Source organism: Triticum aestivum, chromosome 2D, assembly GCF_018294505.1.
Source record: "Triticum aestivum cultivar Chinese Spring chromosome 2D, IWGSC CS RefSeq v2.1, whole genome shotgun sequence".
In the NCBI taxonomy this organism is placed as follows: domain Eukaryota; kingdom Viridiplantae; phylum Streptophyta; class Magnoliopsida; order Poales; family Poaceae; genus Triticum; species Triticum aestivum.
The window spans coordinates 38,251,050-38,276,254 of record NC_057799.1 but is presented as its reverse complement, the minus strand read 5'-3'; the positions used below and the strand labels follow the sequence as shown (position 1 = coordinate 38,276,254).

General features: G+C 43.9%; 1 pseudogene; it reads right to left on the bottom strand.

The window, feature by feature from the left end:
* Positions 1–1,728: 1,728 nt before the first annotated feature.
* LOC123055598 (uncharacterized) overlaps positions 1,729–25,205 on the bottom strand; it is a 52,517-nt pseudogene continuing 29,040 nt past the window's right edge.

The window sequence follows — 25,205 nt, the reverse complement described above, 5'->3', positions numbered from 1 at the left end:
ACCGATCAAAATATCCAATTGAAAGTGTCAATTTATGGAGCCATCACTTGCCATTCTTAAAAAATAGGAAGTAATTTCACTCCTTTTCCCCTTAGAAAAAGGGTTATACGATACTCCCTCCGTCTCGGTTTATAGGGCATGCACGTAGTTCTAGGTCATCCATTTTGACTAACTAAATATGAGTTATATGTCACAAAAAGTATACCATTGGATTCTTAAGCGGATGTAGTTTCTAAACATATGTTTTTCATCACATATAATACATATATAGCTAGTTAAATTCTCAACCTAGAACGACGTGCATGCCCTGTAAACCGAGACGGAGGAAGTACATCTTACTACCGGGGAAATGGTGTAGTATAAGTTTCATTCAACGCTTGATTTAGATGGCACTCTAAAGTTGGGTTGTTCCGTTTAATTTCATTTTTAAGGGCAATTGAGTAACTTAGTTAATAGTCTAGTAACTAACTATGTTCAACTCGTGTGCATTTGGCATAGCTGTTGACTTTGGATGGCACTCCAAAGTTGTGTTGTTCAGTTTAATTTTTTAGGGCAATCTAGTAATTTAGTTATTTGTCTAATCTCTAAGCTCCGATCTGCTCATCTGCGTGTGTCATACGCCAACCACCGTGAACTGTCATTGAGCCAGTGCGACCTCAGTAGTTCGTCGGCATTGACATCTCCTGGGCACTCCTCGAGGTGTTCGAAGCGCACACCATCCGACATGAACTCAACGTGTGCATGCAGGCGTTAGGACGGGGAGAAGTATGGAGCTAGCCCCGTAGTTCATGTTTTATTAGATAAAAGGACATAGGCTCGGAGTTAAATTAATGACACCCTTATACAAGAACAAATACGAGAACCACAAAACACAAGACAACACGACCCGCCACGACGGACAGATACATAGTATTGCGGGGACTAGCAGATGAACACTACAGCCGGCTACATGCAAGCAATGTATACCAAGAAGGAACCCAGCCTATAAAGGTCAAATTTAAACTAAAACCATGACACTTATTTTGGATCGAATGGTGTACCTTTGTATACTAATATAAGATGTCTTGCATTAGCGTACAGAGGGAGTACCATTTCTTAATGGTAGACATAACAAAGGCAGATCCTATTGATAAATGGTCGAAGGAAGGTAAAATTCCCACCAAGAATTTAGCAAGCATCTACGTCAACCACAAATATAGGCTACTGACATGGGTAGAACCACAATGGATTAACTTTAAAAAGAACCATAGCCTTGCACGTACAGAGTCATTTGATGAAGCTGTTTACCACCATATACTGACCTAATGCTGTTTGTAGTTTTCTTCAAGAACATATTCCAATTTTTTCCAGAACTGGGCCTGGCAATTACTCAATAGGTTTGTAACAGTTACTTCTTTTGTGTATTCATCATAGGTAATTTAATTTTCCTGCAGCAAAACTGTAATTTCTCCGTAATGTAAAGGCGGAGCTTCTGCTATATACGTTTCTTCAAAATAAGAAGTAATTAACAAACTGATATTAGAATAGATTTCACCATCCATATTTAACACAGTGTTATTGCAGGAGCAAAAGACAGCCCCACTTTTAGTTTTTGTAACGTGTGATCATCACTGTGCTTTCAAGAACAGATATGCAAAAACAATCACTCATGTTCCACAAAAATGCCAAGAGAAGTGGACTTCTTTTTTATTTCTCTTTATACTGCCCACATATAATACATAGCGTACATTACTCTCGGACATGGGCCTCGCGTAGCACAGACTCCACAAGGAAAAAGCTGCCGTCGCCCATGTACGCGAGACTGGGCCTCGCAAATGCCAGCCGCCTCTCCGGGTCCTTGTGGAACAGTTTCTCCTTGGCCACCTTTCACTCCGGCTCCACCGCACTTGTGCCGCTGCGGGAGGCGACTTTCACCAGTAGAAAAAGGCCCATTTATGCCGGTTTAGAAGCATTCAATAACGCAAACGATAAAATTATAAATATCGTGTGCAATAGCAACGCTTTCACAAACAATTTAACGGAAAAAATTGTGTGTGATGTACCTGTGAACGGAAACGTTTTCCTTGGAACGACTGTATGAGATGTACATACGAACGGAAACGTATAGCGGGGACTGACTGTGTGGGATGTACTTGCGACCGGAAACAATTTCGCCGTATAATTGTATTTTTTAGCTCTATTGTACGTATTTCCGTATTTAAGCGCTCGCCGGTCGCACACGACCTCATTTTGCCGAGTGTGTGTACCAGGAGGACATATCCCCAACGATTTCTGGGTCGTGTGGGATGGACCCCCCATCGCCCACACTCACTTGGCGACGGTTCCAAATGCCGTCGCGAAAAGGGGTTTTAAACCGTTTGTTTAGGACCGATGCGCACCAGTGGCCTGCGCTGGGAAACCCAACCTTTCACGCAACGGAGCCTGCCGTGCCTCGTGTTTGTCCTGGGTGCTCAGGATTTCCGAGGGCCTTTGTGAGCTCGCCGTTCTCTCTATCGGGAACGAACGTCCCTTGCTACGCTGCGGCGATATACTTCTGAAGATTCTTGACCGGTATTTCAAGTTGCTCGTCTGTCCAAACACACTTCCCTGTTTCAGGGTCCAAGGTTCCCCCAACCCCGAAGAACCAAGTCCTTGAACGGTCTGGCCAGTTCAATGTCTCAGGTTCGACCCCTTTATCAAGCAGGTCATTCTCAGCCTTGTCCCACAATGGCCGGGCTTTGAGGTAGCCACCTGAACCCGTGCGATGGTGATGCTCCTTGTAGGCCATTTATCTTGTTTGTCGCTGACATCTTCTTACTCTTCTCCGATGTCTTGTAGGCCACAAATGCGGGCCAGTGATATCTTATCTTCTCAAATCTGCCGGTGAATTCTGGAGTCTTCCCTTTGTCGACAAACTTTGTGTTCAACTCTTTCTTCCACCTCCTGAAAAGATCTGCCATCTTCTTAAGAGCATGACCCTTGACCCATGGCTCTTTAACTGGCTTATCCGGATCCTCCTCTGGCGGTAGGGTGAAATTTGCCTTCAACGCAGTCCAAAGATCATCTTTCTGTCTATCGTTGACATAAGACACTTGAGGGTCTTCGTTCTTAGGCTTATTCCATTGATGGATTGCTGATCGGGATCATGTCCCTAGCAAGAAACCCGCACTGAGCAGAAAATGCTTCCTTGGTACGGCTAGGTTCAATTGGTTGGCCATCGCCCGCGATTGCTGTGATCGTGAACCTTTCATCCTGGCGCAACCTTTTCTTCGGGCCTCGTCTCGTTACCGAAGTTTGGCTCGATCCAGAGGGCTAGAAAATAAGAAAGAAGAGAGTTAATATGTGTACATACCAAAACAATTAATGCATCAATTAGCTAGTTAGCACATGCTTAATTAATATATATACCTCGCCGGACTTTGCAACAGCTCCTTCCTCCGTTCGGTCACCGGAGCCGTCATCATGGTCTCCTTCTTGCACCGGCATTCGGTCACCGGAGCCATCATGATCATGTCCTTCCACCTCCATTGTTCGATCACCGGAGCCTGCTTCACCCTCTCCTTCCAGACCATCGGTGTCGTTGAGATACGACAAGACATCACCTCCGCCGAGGATTATGTCCCCCAACAACTATTCTGCTTCGAAGTCTCGGTCCTCCATAGTTTCTGCAAATATTACAGCATGGCAATTAATATACAAACGGGACAGATGGATATATTAGTGGCAAAACGTAGACCTACCTAGCTCGACGCTTCTATGGTTTGGGGTGGCCTCGACAACGCTTCTAGGGTTTGGGGTGGCTTCGACAACGCTTCTAGGGTTTGGGGTGGTGTCGGTTCTATATCCGGTGTATCTCGTAGTAGGGGTCCTAAGCTAGGCGTCTTGGAGCGATGGTAACATGGACACGGGATTTTACCCAGCTTCGGGCTCTCTCGAAGAGATAATACCCTACATGCTGCTTTTGATTGTATTCATATGGGTGTAGTACAGAGTACATGTATCTACCAAGAGATTGTAGTAATGAATATGAGATGATCTATTGACTAGCCTGGCCTCGGTTTATATAACACCGGAGGCCTAGGGTTTAGGAGAGTCCTCGTCTTGGGCGCCAAGTCTTGTGGAATATTCCTTGTATGCGGCATGGGCTGTCCGAAGTGGCCCATAATAGAACCGCCACGAGGGTCCTCGGCCCGATCCTCCTGGTCGGGAGATGACGTGGTGAGTACCCCCTAGTCCAGGACACCATCAGTAGCCCCCTGAACCGGTCTTCAAGTTAGGGATGCTCCTCGATTCTTCCGAACTGTTCTGCGGTCGTCGGTCTTGAAAACTGGTTCAACAAATCTTCCCATCTTCGATCTTGAGAATTTTCGAAGTGGATCCGAAGCGTTAATATGTCGGGTATCCGAGGAGCCCCTTTAAGTTCGGCCTTTATCAATGCCTTGTTATTTTTACGCCCACCTCGGGTTTGAAGTTGTTCCCGGGCGGCAGCGTCCTCTTGCGTCCGAGCTCCAACGTCGGACTGCATTCAAGGTATCTTTTGCAGCCGAGCACCAACGCCGGACCGCTTCCGAGCTCCAACGCCGGAATGTATCTGAGCTCCAACGTCGTACTGTATCTGAGATCCAATGTCGGACTATGTCCAAGCTCCAACGTCGGACTGTATCCGAGCTCCAACACCGGACTATGTCCAAGCTCCAACGTCGGACTGTGTCCGAGCTCTAACGCCGGACTATATCCTGAAGGAAATACGCCCTAGAGGCAATAATAAGGTTGTTATTTATATTTCCTTATATCATGATAAATGTTTATTATTCATGCTAGAATTGTATTAACCGGAAACTTAGTACATGTATGAATACATAGACAAACAGAGTGTCACTAGTATGCCTCTACTTGACTAGCTCGTTGAATCGAAGATGGTTAAGTTTCCTAGCCATAGATATGAGTTGTCATTTGATTAACGGGATCAATGATGTGATTGACTTGACCCATTCCGTTAGCTTAGCACTTGATCGTTTAGTATGTTGCTATTACTTTCTTCATGACTTATACATGTTCCTATGACTATGAGATTATGCAACTCCCGAATACCGGAGGAACACTTTGTGTGCTACCAAACGTCACAACATAACTGGGTGATTATAAAGGTGCTCTACAGGTGTCTCCGATGGTACTTGTTGAGTTGGCATAGATCAAGATTAGGATTTGTCACTCCGATTGTCGGAGAGGTATCTCTAGGCCCTCTCGGTAATGCACATTGCTACGTCTCCAACGTATCTATAATTTTTGATTGTTCCATGCTATATTATATTCTGTTTTGGACATTATTGGGCTTTATTATACACTTTTATATTATTTTTGGGACTAACCTATTAACTGGAGGCCCAGCCCAGAATTGCTGTTTTTTGCCTATTTCAGAGTTTCGCAGAAAAAGAATCTCAAATGGAGTCCAAACGGAATGAAACCTTCGGGAATGTGATTTTCGGAACGAACGTGATCCAGAGAACTTGGACCCTACGTCAAGACATCAACCAGGAGGCCACGAGGTAGGGGGGCACGCCTACCCCCTAGGCGCGCCCTCCACCCTCGTGGGCCCCCTGTTGCTCCACCGAGGTACTCCTTCCTCCTATATATACCTACGTACCCCCAAACTACCAGATACGGAGCCAAAAACCTAATTCCACCGCCGCAACCTTCTGTACTCGTGAGATCCCATCTTGGGGCCTGTTCCGGAGCTCCGCTGGAGGGGGCATCGATCACGGAGGGCTTCTACATCAACACCATAGCCTCTCCGATGATGTGTGAGTAGTTTACCTCAGACCTTCGGGTCCATAGTTATTAGCTAGATGGCTTCTTCTCTCTTTTTGGATCTCAATACAATGTTCTCCCCCTCTCTCGTGGATATCTATTCGATGTAATCTTTTTTTGCCGTGTGTTTGTTGAGACCGATGAATTGTGGGTTTATGATCAAGTTTATCTATGAACAATATTTGAATCTTCTCTGAATTGTTTTATGTATGATTGGTTATCTTTGAAAGTCTCTTCGAATTATCAGTTTGGTTTGGCCTACTAGATTGATCTTTCTTGCAATGGGAGAAGTGCTTAGCTTTGGGTTCAATCTTGCGGTGTCCTTTCCCAGTGACAGTAGGGGCAACAAGGCACGTATTGTATTGTTGCCATCGAGGATAACAAGATGGGGTTTATATCATATTGCATGAGTTTATCCCTCTACATCATGTCATCTTGCTTAAGGCGTTACTCTATTCTTATGAACTTAATACTCTAGATGCATGCTGGATAGCGATCGATGTGTGGAGTAATAGTAGTAGATGCAGGCAGGAGTCGGTCTACTTGTCTTGGACGTGATGCCTATATACATGATCATACCTAGATATTCTCATAACTATGCTCAATTTTGTCAATTGCTCAACAGTAATTTGTTCACCCACCGTAATACTTATGCTCTTGAGAGAAGCCACTAGTGAAACTACGGCCCCCGGGTCTATTTTCCATCATATTAATCTTCCAACACTTAGCTATTTCTGTTGCCTTTTTATTTTGCTTTTATTTTACTTTGCATCTTTATCATAAAAATACCAAAAATATTATCCTATCATATCTATCAGTTCTCACTCTCGTAAGTGACCGTGTACAGATTGACAACCCCTTATCGCGTTGGTTGCGAGGATTTATTTGTTTGTGTAGGTGCGAGGGACTCGTGCGTGGCCTCCTACTGGATTGATACCTTGGTTCTCAAAAACTGAGGGAAATACTTACGCTACTTTGTTGCACCACCCTTTCCTCTTCAAGGGAAAACCAACACAGTGCTCAAGAGGTAGCAAGAAGGATTTCTGGCACCGTTGCCGGGGAGTCTACGCAAAAGTCAACATACCAAGTACCCATCACAAACCCTTATCTCCCACATTACATTATTTGCCATTTGCCTCTCGTTTTCCTCTCCTCCACTTCACCCTTGCCGTTTTATTCGCCTCTCTCTTTTTCTTTGCTCCTCGCACTTTCTGCCGTTATGTCTGAAATTGGGGAAACTATTGTCAATATGGACAATAGTAATGACATGGAAAATTCGGATGCTCCTGCTGAAGAACCCCCTACCTTACATACAAAAAATTCCGAATTGGTAGTGGTAATATTATTGGAAAAGGAGTTATCCAAGATTTCTTTACTTGTGCCGGTGCTTTGCCTTCTATGGGTAGTTCTATTGTTCATAGAACTAGTAGTCTTGCGGACGCTATCGCCATGCTTGTAGTTGAACTTGAAAGACAATTTATGCACATGCATCCCTGCATACAGAGGATTTTCCTAGAATTTTCGAACATTGAGCATTCTTCTGTTAAGCATGCTGCTACTATCTTTTTGGCTCATGAGTTCAGATTTATTATAAAAGAGGCCAAAGAAATCTTTGCGCGTTATAGGGTGGACGCTGGACGTCCTCCCATAGAAACTATCTTATTTGATCAAGAGGAAATAATGCGTTTTCAATCTCTAAACTATGTTGCTTTTAATGAAAACCTTAGAAAAAAAGGTTCCTACCAATATTCTAGTTGATAGAATTTCTGAACTTAATGATGATTTTGCTATTCGAAATAATGAGCTAGGATATTCTCTCAAATATAGGCTCACCAAGTTCTGTCAAAAGAATGCCTATAATGATGAATTGGTTGTGCAATATGAAGGGCCAAAGGAGGAACCTATACCTCCTAAGGTTGATCTTGGGGATTTTTGTCCCATTAAATTTAGCCCTTTTGATTACTTTTGCTTGCCACAAAGTAAGCTTGCTGCCGAACATAGAGAGTAAGAAATGAGTTTTAATGATCCATCTTATTATTATGGCAGTACCTAGATCTATCCTTGCTTTTATGCCTAGCTAGGGGCGTTAAACGATAGCGCTTGTTGGGAGGCAACCCAATTTTATTTTTAGTTTTTTTTGCTTTTTGCTTCTGTTTAGGAATAAATGTTTGATCTAGCCTCTGGTTAGATGTGTTTTTATGTTTTAATTAGCGTTTGTGCCAAGTTTAACCTATAGGATCTTCTTGGATGATAGTTATTTGATCTTGCTGTAAATTCCAGAAACTTTCTGTTCACGAAAATAATTGTTAAAAATCACCATAACGTGATAAAATATTGATTCCAATTGCTGCTGATCAATAAACAAATTTTCTAGCTCGTCCTATTTTGTCTTAATTTTTGGAGTTCCAGAAGTTTGCGTTAGTTACAGATTACTACAGACTGTTCTGTTTTTGACAGATTCTGTTTTTCGTGTGTTGTTTGCTTATTTTGATGAATCTATTGCTAGTAAAATAGTTTATAAACCATAGAGAAGTTGGAATACAGTAGGCTTAACACCAATATAAATAAAGAATGAGTTCATTACAGTACCTTGAAGTGGTCTTTTGTTTTCTTTCGCTAACGGAGCTTACGAGATTTTCTGCTGAGTTTTGTGTTGTGAAGTTTTCAAGTTTTGGGTGAAAGATTTGATGGATTATGGAACAAGGAGTGGCAAGAGCCTAAGCTTGGGGATTCCCATGGCACCCCAAGATAATCTAAGGACACCTAAAAGCCAAAGCTTGGGGATGCCCCGGAAGGCATCCTCTCTTTCGTCTACTTCAATCGGTAACTTTACTTGGAGCTATATTTTTATTCACCACATAATATGTGTTTTGCTTGGAGCGTCTTGTATTATTTGAGTCTTTATTTGTTAGTTTAACACAATCATCCTTGCTGTACACACCTTTTGAGAGAGTCACACTTGATTCAGAATTTATTAGAATACTCTATGTGCTTCACTTATATTTTTTGAGCTATATAGTTTTGCTCTAGTGCTTCACTTATATCTTTTAGAGCATGGTGGTGGATTTGTTTTATAGAAACTATTGATCTCTCATGCTTCACTTAGATTATTTTTAGAGTCTTAAAATAGCATGGCAATTTGCTTTAAATAATATCATGAGAAATTTGATGCTTGATAATTGTTTTGAGATATAAAGGTGGTAATATCATAGTTGTGCTAGTTGAGTAATTGTGGAATTGAAAAATACATGTGTTGAAGTTTGTGATTCCCGTAGCATGCACGTATGGTGAACCGTTATGTAACGAAGTCGGAGCATGAAGTATTTGTTGATTGTCTTCCTTTGTGTGGCGGTCGGGATCGCGCGATGGTTAACTCCTACCAACCCTTCCCCTAGGAGCATGCGTAGTAGTACTTTGCTTCGAGGGCTAATAAATTTTTGCAATAAGTATATGAGTTCTTTATGACTAATGTGAGTCCATGGATTATACGCACACTTACCTTTCCGCAATTTTCTAGCCTCTTCGGTACCGCGCATTGCCCTTTCTCACCTTGAGAGTTGGTGCAAACTTCGCCGGTGCATCCAAACCCCGTGATATGATATGCTCTATCACACATAAACCTCCTTATATCTTCCTCAAAACAGCCACCATACCTACCAATCATGGCATTTCCATAGCCATTCCGAGATATATTGCCATGCAACTTTCCACCGTTTCATTTATCATGACATACTCAATTATTGTCATATTGCTTTGCATGATCATGTAGTTGACATTGTATTTGTGGCAAAGACACCGTTCATAATTCTTTCATACATGTCGCTCTTGATTCATTGCATATCCCGGTACACCGCCGGAGGCATTCATATAGAGTCATATTTTGTTCTAAGTATTGAGTTGTAATTCATGAGTTGTAAGTAAATAAAAGTGTGATGATCATCATTATTAGAGCATTGTCCCAAGTGAGGAAAGGATGATGGAGACTATGATTCCCCCACAAGTCGGGATGAGACTCCGGACTAAAAAAAAGAGGCCATAAAAGAAGAAGAGAAAAGGCACCCAAAAAATGATGAGAGAAAAAGAGAGAAGGGACAATGTTACTATCCTTTTTCCACACTTGTGCTTCAAAGTAGTACCGTGATCTTCATAATAGAGAGTCTCTCATTTTGTCACTTTCATATACTAGTGGGTAATTTCATTATAGAACTTGGCTTGTATATTCCAATGGTGGGCTTCCTCAAATGTCCGAGGTCTTCGTGAGCAAGCAAGTTGGATGCACACCCACTTAGTTTCTTTTTGAGCTTTCATACGCTTATAGCTCTAGTGCATCCGTTGCATGGAAATCCCTACTCCTCGCATTAACATAAATTGATGGGCATCTCCATAGCCCATTGATTAGCCTCGTTGATGTGAGACTTTCTCCTTTTTTGTCTTCCCACATAACCCCTACCATTATACCTTATTCCACCATAGTGTTATATCCATGGCTTGCGCTCATGTATTGCGTAAGAGTTGAAAAGGCTGAAGCGCGTTAAAAGTATGAACCAAATGCTTGGCCAAAACCGGGGTCGTACATGATATGAATATTTTGTGTGGGGAAGATGGAGCACAGCCAGACTATATGATTTTGTTGGGATAACTTGCTTTGGCTATGTTATTTTGATAAGACATAATTGCTTAGTTAGTATGCTTGAAGTATTATTGTTTTTATGTCAACATTAAACTTTTATCTTGAATCATTTCAAATCTGAACATTCATGCCACAATAAGAAGAATTATATTGAAATTATGCCAAGTAGCATTCCACATCTAAAATTCTGTTTTTATCATTTACCTACTCGAGGACGAGCAGGAATTAAGCTTGGGGATGCTTCATATGTCTCCAACGTATCTATAATTTTTGATTGTTCCATGCTATATTATATTCTGTTTTGGACATTATTGGGCTTTATTATACACTTTTATATTATTTTTGGGACTACCATATTAACCGGAGGCCCAGCCCAGAATTGCTGTTTTTTGCCTATTTCAGAGTTTCGCAGAAAAAGAATATCAAACGAAGTCCAAACGGAATTAAACCTTCGGGAACGTGATTTTCGGAACGAACATGATCCAGAGGACTTGGACCCTACGTCAAGACATCAACCAGGAGGCCACGAGGTAGGGGGCCGCGCCTACCCCCCCTGGGCGCGCCCTCCACCCTCGTGAGCCCCCTGTTGCTCCACCGACGTACTCCTTCCTCCTATATATACCTACGTACCCCCAAACTACCAGATACGGAGCCAAAAACCTAATTCCACCGCCGCAACCTTCTGTACCCGTGAGATCTCATCTTGGGGCTTGTTCCGGAGCTCCGCCGAAGGGGGCATCGATCATGGAGGGCTTCTACATCAACACCATAGCCTCTCCGATGATGTGTGAGTAGTTTACCTCAGACCTTCGGGTCCATAGTTATTAGCTAGATGGCTTCTTCTCTCTTTTTGGATCTCAATACAATGTTCTCCCCCTCTCTCGTGGAGATCTATTCGATGTAATCTTTTTTTGCGGTGTGTTTATTGAGGCCGATGAATTGTGGGTTTATGATCAAGTTTATCTATGAACAATATTTGAATCTTCTCTGAATTCTTTTATGTATGATTGGTTATCTTTGCAAGTCTCTTCGAATTATCAGTTTGGTTTGGCCTACTAGATTGATCTTTCTTGCAATGGGAGAAGTGCTTAGCTTTGGGTTCAATCTTGCGGTGTCCTTTCCCAGTGACAGTAGGGGCAGCAAGGCACGTATTGTATTGTTGCCATCGAGGATAACAAGATGGGGTTTATATCATATTGCATGAGTTTATCCCTCTACATCATGTCATCTTGCTTAAGGCGTTACTCTGTTCTTATGAACTTAATACTCTAAATGCATGCTGGATAGCGGTCGATGTGTGGAGTAGTAGTAGTAGATGCAGGCAGGAGTCGGTCTACTTGTCTCGGACATGATGCCTATATACATGATCATACCTAGATATTTCATAACTATGCTCAATTCTGTCAATTGCTCAACAGTAATTTGTTCACCCACCGTAATACTTATGCTCTTGAGAGAAGCCACTAGTGAAACCTATGGCCCTCAGGTCTATTTTCCATCATATTAATCTTCCTACACTTAGCTATTTCCGTTGCCTTTTTATTTTTCTTTTATTTCACTTTGCATCTTTATCATAAAAATACCAAAAATATTATCCTATCATATCTATCAGTTCTCACTCTCGTAAGTGACCGTGTAGGGATTGACAACCCCTTATCACGTTGGTTGCGAGGATTTATTTGTTTGTGTAGGTGCGAGGGACTCGTGCGTGGCCTCCTACTGGATTGATACCTTGGTTCTCAAAAACTGAGGGAAATACTTACACTACTTTGCTGCACCACCCTTTGCTCTTTAAGGGAAAACCAACGCAATGCTCAACAGGTAGCACACATCACTATAAGCCTTGGAAGCAATGTGACTAATGAGTTAGTTGCGGGATGATGCATTACGGAACGAGGAAAGAGACTTGCCGGTAACAAGATTGAACTTGGTATTGAGATACCAACGATCGAATCTCGGGCAAGTAACATACTGATGACAAAGGGAACAACGTATGTTGTTATGCGGTTTGACCGATAAAGATCTTTGTAGAATATGTGGGAGCCAATATGAGCATTTAGGTTCCGCTATTGGTTATTGACCGGAAACGTGTCTCGGTCATGTCTACATAGTTCTCGAACCCGTAGGGTCCGCACGCTTAACGTTCGGTGACGATCGGTATTATGAGTTTATGTGTTTTGATGTACTGAAGGTAGTTCGGAGTCCCAGATGAGATCGGGGACATGACGACGAGTCTCGAAATGGTCGAGACGTAAAGATCGATATATTGGACGACTATATTCGTGTTGGAAATATGCCCTAGAGGCAATAATAAAATGGTTATTATTGTATTTCCTTGTTCATGATAATTGTCTATTGTTCATGCTATAATTGTATTAAGTGGAAACCGTAATACATGTGTGAATACATAGACCACAATATGTCCCTAGTAAGCCTCTAGTTGACTAGCTCGTTGATCAATAGATGGTTATGGTTTCCTGACCATGGACATTGGATGTCATTGATAACGGGATCACATCATTAGGAGAATGATGTGATCGACAAGACCCAATCCTAAGCATAGCACAAGATCGTGTAGTTCGTTTGCTAAGAGCTTTTCTAATGTCAAGTATCGTTTCCTTAGACCATGAGATTGTGCAACTCCCGGATACCGTAGGAATGCTTTGGGTGTACCAAACGTCACAACGTAACTGGGTGGCTATAAAGGTGCACTGCAGGTATCTCCGAAAGTGTCTGTTGGGTTGGCACGAATCGAGACTGGGATTTGTCACTCCGTATGACGGAGAGGTATCTCCGGGCCCACTCGGTAATGCATCATCATAATGACCTCAATGTGACTAATGAGTTAGCCACGGGATCATGCGTTACGGAACGAGTAAAGAGAGTTGCCGGTAACAAGATTGAACGAGGTATGGGGATACCGACGATCGAATCTCGGGCAAGTAACATACCGATAGACAAAAGGAATTGAATACGGGATTGATTGAATCCTCGACATCGTGGTTCATCCGATGAGATCATCGTGGAACATGTGGGAGCCAATACGGGTATCCAGATCCCGCTATTGGTTATTGGCCGGAGAGGTATCTCGGTCATGTCTGCATGGTTCCCGAACCCGTAGGGTCTACCCACTTAAGGTTCGGTGACGCTAGAGTTGTTATGGGAAATAGTATGTGGTTACCGAAGGTTGTTCGGAGTCCCGGATGAGATCCCGGACATGACGAGGAGCTCCGGAATTGTCCGGAGGTGAAGATCGGTATATTGGACGAAGGGTACTGGAGTCCGGAATTGTTCCGGGGGTACCAGGCTATGGCCAGCATGTCCGAAAGGCGTTTCGGAGGCCCCAGCAAGCGTTGGGGGGCCTTATGGGCCAAGGGGAAGGGGCAAACCAGCCCACTAAGGGGCTGTGCGCCCCTCCCAACCCCTCTCACGTAACCAGAAGTGGGGGCGCCACCCATAGGGCAGCCGCCCCTCCCGGCTTGGGGGGCAAGTTTCCTAGAGGGTGGGGGCGCCCAAACCCATCTAGGGTTTCCCCTGGCCGCCGCCTCCTCCTCTAGATCCATCTAGAGGGGCCGGCCCCCTCTCCCCTTCCCCCTATATATAGTGAGGGGGTGGGAGGGCAGCCACACCCTTCCCTTGGCGCAGCCCTCTCCTACTCCAACTCCTCCTCCTCCTCCGTAGTGCTTAGCGAAGCCCTGCCGGAGAACCACGAGCTCCATTGCCACCACGCCGTCGTGCTGCTGGAGTTCTCCCTCAACTTCTCCTCTCCCCTTGCTGGATCAAGAAGGAGGAGACGTCCCCGGGTTGTACGTGTGTTGAACACGGAGGCGCCGTCCGTTCGGCGCTAGATCGGATCATCCGCGGTTTGAATCGTCGCGAGTACGACTCCATCAACCGCGTTCTTGTAATGCTTCCGCTTAGCGATCTTCAAGGGTATGAAGATGCACTCCCTCTCTCTCGTTTCTAGCATCTCCTAGATTGATCTTGGTGACACGTAGGAAAATTTTGAATTATTGCTACGTTACCCAACAATTCGGACATCAGAAAGGTTTCGAGTGATTCGGGTATTTTTCGGAGTACCGGGGAGTTACGGGAATACGGGGGAAGAAGTATTGGGCCTCATGGGCCAAGTGGTGGAAGAGAGGAGGCAGGACAAGGCAGGGCGCGCGGCCCCCCTAGCCCAAACCGAATTGGACTAGGGGGCGGCCCCCCTTTCCTCCTTTCCTCCCTCTCCTTCCTTCTCCCTCCCTTCTTCTTGGTGGACTCCTACTAGGACTTGGAGTCCTAGTAGGACTCCACACTTGGGCGCGCTAGGGCCGGCCGGCCTCCCCTCCTTTCCTCCTTTATATACTGAGGCAAGGGGAACCCCATAGACACACAAGTTGATCAGTTGATCTTTTAGCCGTGTGCGGTGCCCCCCTCCACCATAATCCACGTCGGTCATATCGTAGCGGTGCTTAGGCGAAGCCCTGCGTCGGTAGCATCATCATCACCGTCACCACGCCGTCGTGCTGAATGAACTCTCCCTCGAAGCTCTGCTGGATCGTGAGTTCGAGGGACGTCATCGAGCTGAACGTGTGCTGAACTCGAAGGTGCCATGCGTTCGGTACTTGGATCGGTCGGACCGTGAAGACGTACGACTACATCAACCGCGTTGTCATAACGCTTCCGCTTTCGGTCTACGAGGGTACGTGGACAACACTCTCCGCTCTCGTTGCTATGCATCGCCATGATCTTGCGTGTGCGTAGGAATTTTTTTGAAATTACTACGTTCCCCAACAGTGGCATCCGAGCCAGGTTTATGCGTAGATGTTATATGCACGAGTAGAACACAAGTGAGTTGTGGGCGATACAAGTCATACTGCATACCAGCATGTCATACTTTGGTTCGGCGGTATTGTTGGATGAAGCGGCCGGGACCGACATTACGCGTATGCTTACGCGAGACTGGTTCTACCGACGTGCTTCGCACACAGGTGGCTGGCGGGTGTCTGTTTCTCCAACTTTAGTTGAATCGAGTGTGGCTACGCCCGGTCCTTGTGAAGGTTAAAACAACACATACTTGACAAAATATCGTTGTGGTTTTGATGCGTAGGTAAGAACGGTTCTTGCTCAGCCCGTAGCAGCCACGTAAAACTTGCAACAACAAAGTAGAGGACGTCTAACTTGTTTTTGCAGGGCATGCTGTGATGTGATATGGTCAAGACATGATGCTAAATTTTATTGTATGAGATGATCATGTTTTGTAACCGAGTTATCGGCAACTGGCAGGAGCCATAGGTTGCCACTTTATTGTATGAAATGCAATCGCCATGTAATTGCTTTACTTTACCACTAAGCGATAGCGATAGTTGTAGAAGCAATAGTTGGCGAAACGACAACGATGCTACGATGGAGATCAAGGTGTTGCGCCGGTGACGATGGTGGTCATGACGGTGCTTTGGAGATGGATACCAAAGGCACAAGATGATGATGGCCATATCATATCACTTATATTGATTGCATGTGATGTTTATCTTTTATGCATCTTATTTTGCTTAGATCGACGGTAGCATTATAAGATGATCTCTCACTAAAAATTTCAAGGTACAAGTGTTCTCCCTGAGTATGCACCGTTGCGAAAGTTCGTCGTGCCGAGACACCACGTGATGATCGGGTGTGATAAGCTCAACGTTCTTGTAGAATAGGTGCAAGCCAGTTTTGCACACGCAGAATACTCGGGTTAAACTTGACGAGCCTAGCATATGCAGATATGGCCTCGGAACACTGAGACCGAAAGGTCGAACGTGAATCATATAGTAGATATGATCAACATAGTGATGTTCACCATTGAAAACTACTCCATTTCACGTGATGATCGGTTATGGTTTAGTTGATTTGGATCACGTGATCACTTCGATGATAAGAGAGATGTCTATCTAAGTGGGAGTTCTTAAGTAATATGATTAATTGAACTTAAATATATCATGAACTTAGTACCTGATAGTATTTTGCTTGTCTATGTTGTTGTAGATAGATGGCCCGTGCTGTTGTTCCGTTGAATTTTAATGCGTTCCTTGAGAAAGCAAAGTTGAAAGATGATGGTAGCAATTACACGGACTGGGTCCGTAACTTGAGGATTATCCTCATTGCTGCACAGAAGAATTACGTCCTGGAAGCACTGCTAGGTGTACCACCCGCGTCGGCAACTGCAGACATTGTGAATGCCTGGCAGTCGCGTGTTGATGACTACTCGATAGTTCAGTGTGCCATGCTTTATGTCTTAGAACCGGGACTTCAACGACGTTTTGAACGTCATGGAGCATATGAGATGTTCCAGGAGTTGAAGTTAATATTTCAAGCAAATGCCCGGATTGAGAGATATGAAGTCTCCAATAAGTTCTACAGCTGCAAAATGGAGGAGAATAGTTCTGTCAGTGAACATATACTCAGAATGTCTGGGTACTGCAATCACTTGATTCAACTGGGAGTTAATCTTCCGGATGATAGTGTCATTGACAGAATTCTTCAATTACTGCCACCAAGCTACAAGAGCTTCGTGATGAACTATAATATGCAAGGGATAGATAAGACAATTCTCGAGCTCTTCGCAGTGCTAAAGGATGCGGAGATAGAAATCAAGAAGGAGCATCAAGTGTTGATGGTCAACAAGACCACCAGTTTCAAGAAAAATGGTAAAGGGAAGAAGAAGGGGAACTTCAAAAAGAACGGCAAACAAGTTGCTGCTCAGGAGAAGAAACCCAAGTCTAGACCCAAGCCTGAAACTGAGTGCTTCTACTGCAAAGGAAATGGTCACTGGAAGTGGAACTGCCCTAGATACTTGGCGGATAAGAAGGATGGCAAAGTGAACAAAGGTATATTGGATATACATGTTATTGATGTGTACTTTACTAGTGTTTATAGCAACCTCTCGGCATTTGATACTGGTTTAGTTGCTAAGAGTAGTAACTCAGAACGGGAGTTGTAGAATGAACAGAAACTAGTTAAGGGCGAGGTGACGATGTGTGTTGGAAGTAGTTCCAAGATTGATATGATCATCATCGCACACTCCCTATACTTTCGGGATTAGTGTTGAACCTAAATAAGTGTTATTTGGTGTTTGCGTTGAGCATGAATATGATTTGATTATGTTTATTGCAATACGGTTATTCATTTAAGTTAGAGAATAATTGTTGTTCTGTTTACATGAATAAAACCTTCTATGGTCATACACCCAATGAAAATGGTTTGTTGGATCTCGATCGTAGTGATACACATATTCATAATATTGAAGCCAAAAGATGCAAAGTTAATAATGATAGTGCACCTTATTTGTGGCACTGCCATTTAGGTCATATTGGTGTAAAGCGCATGAAGAAACTCCATACTGATGGGATTTTGGAATCACTTGATTATGAATCACTTGATGCTTGTGAACCATACCTTATGGGCAAGATGACGAAGACTCCGTTCTCCGGAACAATGGAGCGAGCAACTGACTTATTGGAAATAATACATACTGATGTATGCGATCTGATGAGTGTTGAGGCTCGCGGCGGGTATCATTATTTTCTGACCTTCACAGATGATTTGAGCAGATATGGGTATATCTACTTGATGAAACATAAGTGTGAAACATTTGAAAAGTTCATATAATTTCAGAGTGAAGTGAAAAATCATCGTAACAAGAAAATAAAGTTTCTACGATCTGATCGTGGAGGAGAATATTTGAGTTACGAGTTTGGTCTTCATTTGAAACAATGCGGAATAGTTTCGCAACTCACGCCACCTGGAACACCACATCATAATGGTGTGTCCGAACATCATAATCGTACTTTATTAGATATGGTGCAATCTATGATGTCTCTTACCGATTTAACACTATCGTTTTGGGGTTATGCATTAGAGACAGCTGCATTCACGTTAAATAGGGCACCATCTAAATCCATTTGAGACGACACCATATCAACTGTGGTTTGGCAAGAAACCAAAGTTGTCGTTTCTTAAAGTTTGGGGTTGCGATGCTTATGTGAAAAAGTTTCATCCTGATAAGCTCAAAACCCAAATCGGAGAAATGTGTCTTCATAGGATACCCAAAGGAGATAGTTGGGTACACCTTCTATCTCAGATCCGAAGGCAAGACATTCGTTGCTAAGAATGGATCCTTTCTAGAGAAGGAGTTTCTCTCGAAAGAAGTGAGTGGGAGGAAAGTAGGACTTGATGAGGTAACTGTACCTGCTCCCTTATTAGAAAGTAGTTCATCACAGAAATCTGTTCCTGTGACTCCTACACCAATTAGTAAGGAAGAGAATTATGATGATCATGTAACTTCAGATCAAGTTACTACCGAACCTCGTAGGTCAACCAGAGTTAGATGCGCACCAGAGTGGTACGGTAATCCTGTTCTGGAGGTCATGTTACTTGACCATGACAAACCTACGAACTATGAGGAAGCAATGATGAGCCGAGATTCCATGAAATGGCTTGAGGGCCATGAAATCTGTGATGGGATCCATGTATGAGAACAAAGTGTGGAGTTTGATTGACTTGCCCGATGATCGGCAAGCCATAGAAAATAAATGGATCTTCAAGAGGAAGATGGACGCTGATAGTAGTGTTACTATCTACAAAGCTAGACTTGTTGAAAAAGATTTTGACAAAGTTCAAGGTGTTGACTACGATGAGATTTTCTCACTCATAGCGATGCTTAAGTCTGTCCAATCATGTTAGCAAATTGCCACATTTTATGAAATCTGGCAAAAGGATGTCAAAACTACATTCCTTAACGGATTTCTTAAAGAAGAGTTGTATATGATGCAACCAGAAGGTTTTGTCGATCCTAACGGTGCTAGCAAAATGTGCAAGCTCCAACCATCCATCTATGGACTGGTGCAAGCATCTCGGAGTTGGAATATACGCTTTGATGAGTTGATCAAAGCATATAGTTTTATACAGACTTGCGGTGAAGCCTGTATTTACAAGAAAGTGAGTGGGAGCACTACAAAATTTCTGATAAGTATATGTGAATGACATATTGTTGATCGGAAATAATGTAGAATTTTCTGGAAAGCATAAAGGAGTATTTGAAAGGAGTTTTTCAAAGAAAGACCTCAGTGAAGTTGCTTACATATTGAGCATCAAGATCTACAGAGATAGATCAAGACTCTTGATAAGTTTTTTCAATGAGTACATACCTTGACAAGTTTTTGAAGTAGTTCAAAATGGAACAGTCAAAGAAAGAGTTCTTGCCTGTGTTGCAAGGTGTGAAGTTGAATAAGACTCAAAGCCCGACTACAGCAGAAAATAGAAAGAGAATGAAAGTCATTCCCTATGCCTCAGCCATAGGTTCTATAAAGTATGCCATGCTGTGTACCAGACCTATTGTATACCCTGCCCTAAGTTTGGCAAGGAAGTACAATTTTGATCTAGGAGTAGATCACTAGACAACGGTCAAAATTATCATTAGAGGACTAAGGAAATATTTTTCGGTTATGGAGGTGATAAGGGTTCATCGTAAAGAGTTACGTCGATGCAAGCTTTAACACCGATCTGGATGACTCTAAGTCACAATCCAGATACATATTGAAAGTGGGAGAAATTAGCTAAAGTAGCTCCATGCAGAGCATTGTAGATATAGAAATTTGCAAAATACATATGGATCTGAATTTGGTAGACACATTGACTAAACTTCTCTCACAAGCAAAACATGATCACACCTTAGTACTCTTTGGGTGTTAATCACATGGCGATGTGAACTAGATTACTGACTCTAGTAAACCCTTTGAGTGTTGGACACATGGCGATGAAAACTATGGATATTAATCACATGGTGATGTGAACTATTGGTGTTAAATCACATGGCGATGTGAACTAGATTATCGACTCTAGTGCAAGTGGGAGACTGAAGGAAATATGCCCTAGAGGCAATAATAAGGTTGTTATTTATTTTCCTTATATCATGATAAGTGTTTATTATTCATGCTAGAATTGTATTAACCGGAAACTTAGTACATGTGTGAATACATAGACAAACAGAGTGTCACTAGTATGCTTCTACTTGACTAGCTCGTTGAATCAAAGATGGTTAAGTTTCCTAGCCATAGACAGGAGTTGTCATTTGATTAATGGGATCACATCATTAGAGAATGATGTGACTGACTTGTCCCATTCCGTTAGCTTAGCACTTGATCGTTTAGTATGTTGCTATTGCTTTCTTCATGACTTATACACGTTCCTATGACTATGAGATTATGCAAGTCCCAAATACCGTAGGAACACTTTGTGTGCTACCAAACGTCACAACGTAACTGGGTGATTATAAAGGTGCTCTACAGGTGTCTCCGATGGTACTTGTTGAGTTGGCACAGATCAAGATTAGGGTTTGTCACTCCGATTGTCGCAGAGGTATCTCTGGGCCCTCTCGGTAATGCACATCACTATAAGCCTTGGAAGCAATGTGACTAATGAGTTAGTTGCGGGATGATTCATTACGGAACGAGTAAGGAGACTTGCCGGTAACGAGATTGAACTAGGTATTGAGATACCAACGATCGAATCTCGGGCAAGTAACATACCGATGACAAAGGGAACAACGTATGTTGTTATGCGGTTTGACTGATAAAGATCTTCGTAGAATATGTGGGAGCCAATATGAGCATTTAGGTTCCGCTATTGGTTATTGACCGGAAACGTGTCTCGGTCATGTCTACATAGTTCTCGAACCCGTAGGGTCCGCACGCTTAACGTTCGGTGACGATCGGTATTATGAGTTTATGTGTTTTGATGTACCGAAGGTAGTTCGGAGTCCCGGATGAGATCGGGGACATGACGAGGAGTCTCGAAATGGTCGAGACGTAAAGATCGATATATTGGACGACTATATTCGGACATCGGAAAGGTTCCGAGTGATTCGGGTATTTTTCGGAGTACCAGGGAGTTACGGGAATACGGGGGAAGAAGTATTGGGCCTCATGGGCCAAGTGGTGGAAGAGAGGAGGCAGGACAAGGCAGGGCGCGCGACCCCCCTAGCCCAAACCGAATTGGACTAGGGGGCCGACCCCCCTTTCCTCCCTCTCCTTCCTTCTCCCTCCCTTCCTATTGTTGGACTCCTACTAGGACTTGGAGTCTTAGTAGGACTCCACACTTGGGCGCGCCTCTAGGGCCGGCCGGCCTCCCCTCTTCTCCTCCTTTATATAGTGAGGCAAGGGGCACCCCATAGACACACAAGTTGGTCAGTTGATCTTTTAGCCGTGTGCGGTGCCCCCCTCCACCATAATCCACCTCGGTCATATCGTAGCGGTGCTTAGGTGAAGCCCTGCGTCGTAGCATCATCATCACCGTCATCGCGCCGTCGTGCTGACGGAACTCTCCCTCGAAGCTCTGCTGGATCGTGAGTTCGAGGGACGTCATCGAGCTGAATGTGTGCTGAACTCGGAGGTGCCGTGCGTTCGGTACTTGGATCGGTCGGACCGTGAAGACGTACGACTACATCAACCGCGTTGTCATAATGCTTCCGCTTTCGGTCTACAAGGGTACGTGGACAACACTCTCACCTCTCGTTGCTATGCATCACCATGATCTTGCGTGTGCGCAGGAATTGTTTTGAAATTACTACATTCCCCAACTTATCCAGGTGTCATAAATCACCTTGGTTCAAAAAAGTTGAAGGAGTTTAGCCGAGCTTAATGCCGGAAATGCCCTCTATGGAGCCAGCCACTGGTGCCCGAGCTTTATGCTGGACTGCTTCCGAGGTGGTGCACCACCCCGACTGCAGGCCGTTTTTTTGTCAATATTTTGATTGGTGCAATTTATTCTCTGCCGAGATATATAGCCAGTAGCCCTCAAGGTGTGTATCGGTCTAAAACCCGAGATGCACGTGAAGGATGACATAAGACCACTGATCCCAGTAGCCCCTGAGACTCAGATTGATTCGCAAAATCGGCCTGAGGATCAACTCCTAGCTCGGCAGAATACTTCGGGACACAAAAAGCGGTGTGCAAAGTCCTCGAGACTCAGGTTGGGTGCGGCCGACCAACCTGAGGATCATAATCTCCTCGAAAGCTATATTGCACTTAAATTTTCTACATTGGATTATCCATGCAGTAGCCCCCGAGAATTGGGTTAGGAAAAATGGCCGACCCTAGGATCGTACCTCCTCGGGAACAAGTTCAACTGTCATGTATGTTTTCACAATACCGAGGTGGAGTTCAGCAGGAAAGATGCCGAACTATAGTTTTAGAAAAGAGTTTCACGCCGAACACCTCAACCAAGAGAATGTCCCGCTTCCTGAAACATAAAATAGGTGAAAGATGTTATAAGCTCAAAAAAGGCCAACAAACATGCGTAAAAAACTTTACGTCTAGATTGGATCAAGCTGTTTTGGTGCCAATATGAATTTGGTCTTAAAATTGTACTTTCGTCGTGGTTTGACATGACACATCTAATCTCTAGACTTCAAGTGGGTCAGCCCTCGACTTCAACCTCCCTATCCCGAAGGCGGAGTGTTTCTCAGGCCAGTTTAGTGAACTAAACGCGAGCGACTTTAGAGAGAAACCAGGCTACCCGGCTATTGATCATACACCTGAGTCGAGAAAGGAGTGGTAGAAAAAGACTGTGCAGCGACTAATAAAAAAGGCTCATACTAATTCAAGAGCCCCAAAGCGACTTGGGTAAAAGAATTTTATGTATAATGATTGTATGTATCGAAGTACTTATATCATATCTGTGTTCACCCGAACTTTAAACGCGTCTTAACCGACCGTCGGCTTCTCCCTCTTCGGTCAAGGGCCGAAAAGTGCTACGTACTCCACCTGTAGAGAATATCAACGGTGTTTCCGATAACCAGGCAATCAGGCCATAGGGCTGTAACAGACAAAGCGCGCTCAGGGAACTTATGCTATATTACTGACGAAGTGTAAGAAGCATCTTCGAAGAAAATAGTACCCCCACCGATACCTTTCTTCGGTTGCTCATTGCTACTATGAGACTTGTGCAATAGATTTTTTGTACTCATGAGTTCCGTTGTGTGCCGACCATGATTGAAAACAATAAGAGCGCTAGCTTTCGGCTTCACCCAGTCTGAGATCCGAGCTCGGATGACCCGATCGTGACAATCGCAGAGGTGCTTCCTTTACTCCCTAGCCGAACAATCGGGAACGTAGGGGTAAACACAGGAGCAAGGCAACACAGTTTGCGGAACACTTAACTCAACATGGTGCATATTGTGGCATAATACACAAACAAGGAACGAAGCCATACAAGTATAATCATATGCAAGAGGAAAGGCTTCATAAAGGAAGCCCCCAAGTAAACGGGGTATTTGAATTTGTGTGTCACAAACAAAGTTTTGACAATCACAAACAACTTTTTGCCAAAAAAGTATAATGCTTGGTCGAACCGAACAAAATTTAAAACTGAAAGTTTTTTAGCATGAAAGCGACTTAGCTGGTTAATGTGCTCGGTGTTGATGATGAGGTTCGGACTTATGGCGGGACGAAGACATAGTCCTCGGCTTGGCCGAGGTCCCAGCCCTCAAGCCGGTTCCAAAGTGTCCGAGAAAAAAGCTCGGCTTGACGAAGTGGCGACATAGCGCGGTTGATGTGTTGAGGAGCAGCCCCCGGTCCAGCCGAGTTAACGAAGTTGGTCGGCTGATGATGCCGGAGTCCCCGGAGTAGGTTTGATGAAGAGATGGCAAAACTCCCGGTCCAGCCGAGGTGACGCGGTAGGTCGGTAAGGCGACTACGGAAACCCCATGTCAGCACGTCAGTACGCTAGAGTGACAGCGCTGCCGACCGAGTCATTTACATGTGCACAGAAAATAGTGCAAGCCGGAGATAATAATAATAATTAAAAAATCGTTGCATAATTAATAATTTATGCAAAGTGAGTAATAAAAGAAATATGGCCCTTGCGCCGAACACTCGATGAGGTAGAGCTCTCTCAGCGATGCCGAAGTTCCAGAGGCAACCGAACATGTCGGTATGACAATTCAACCAACAAAGTGATCACGAGAGCCAATTTATGCCGATTGGGACGACGACGCCGGCTTGTCGAAGTGACCGCGTGACGCAGTTGAAGTCGATGACCTAATCCGGATGTAGCCATAGGAGTGAGAGAACTACCCCAAAGTAACTGCTTAATTAAATAATATAAAGTGAGAAAGGAAAAAAGAAGGTCAAATCTCCATGTGGTTGCGCCGAGCCGAACTCTCGCCGGCCTCGATGGGCATCGTCGCGCCAGGTAATACGCGGTGTAAGTCAATTGCCTGCACAGATAAAATAGTGCAAGGCCAGAGATGATAATATATATGTTTTTTATATAAAAAAATCTTCTACTTAATTAACTTAAGTAAAGTAGATAATTAAAAAAATATGGCCTGAACGCCGAGGTCGTCTCGATAGAATGGCCGCGGACATGCTGACACAGGGACGCGCGCTCAGGCGACGCCGCAACTTGATCGATGCAGGCAGGACGACAACGTCAGCCCACAGAGTTGACCGCGTGATGCAGTCGAAGTTGATTACCTGCACACATAGAATAGTGCAAACAAATAATAATAATAATTGAGAAAAAATGCATAATTAATTTGTGCGAAGTGAATAAGTTTGGTAAATATGGCCTGGGCGCCGGGGTCGGCTCGATGGCGTGACGGTGTTGTGGCACGGCGATGTCGACACAGGTCAGCCAGCCTAGGTCGCGGTGAGAGGCTGGCCAGACCGACAATACGTACAAGCGTCGGTAGAATACCTCTGCAAAAATAACGCAGTGCGGACAAACAGAAAATATTTTGCATAATAATTTTATGTACTGA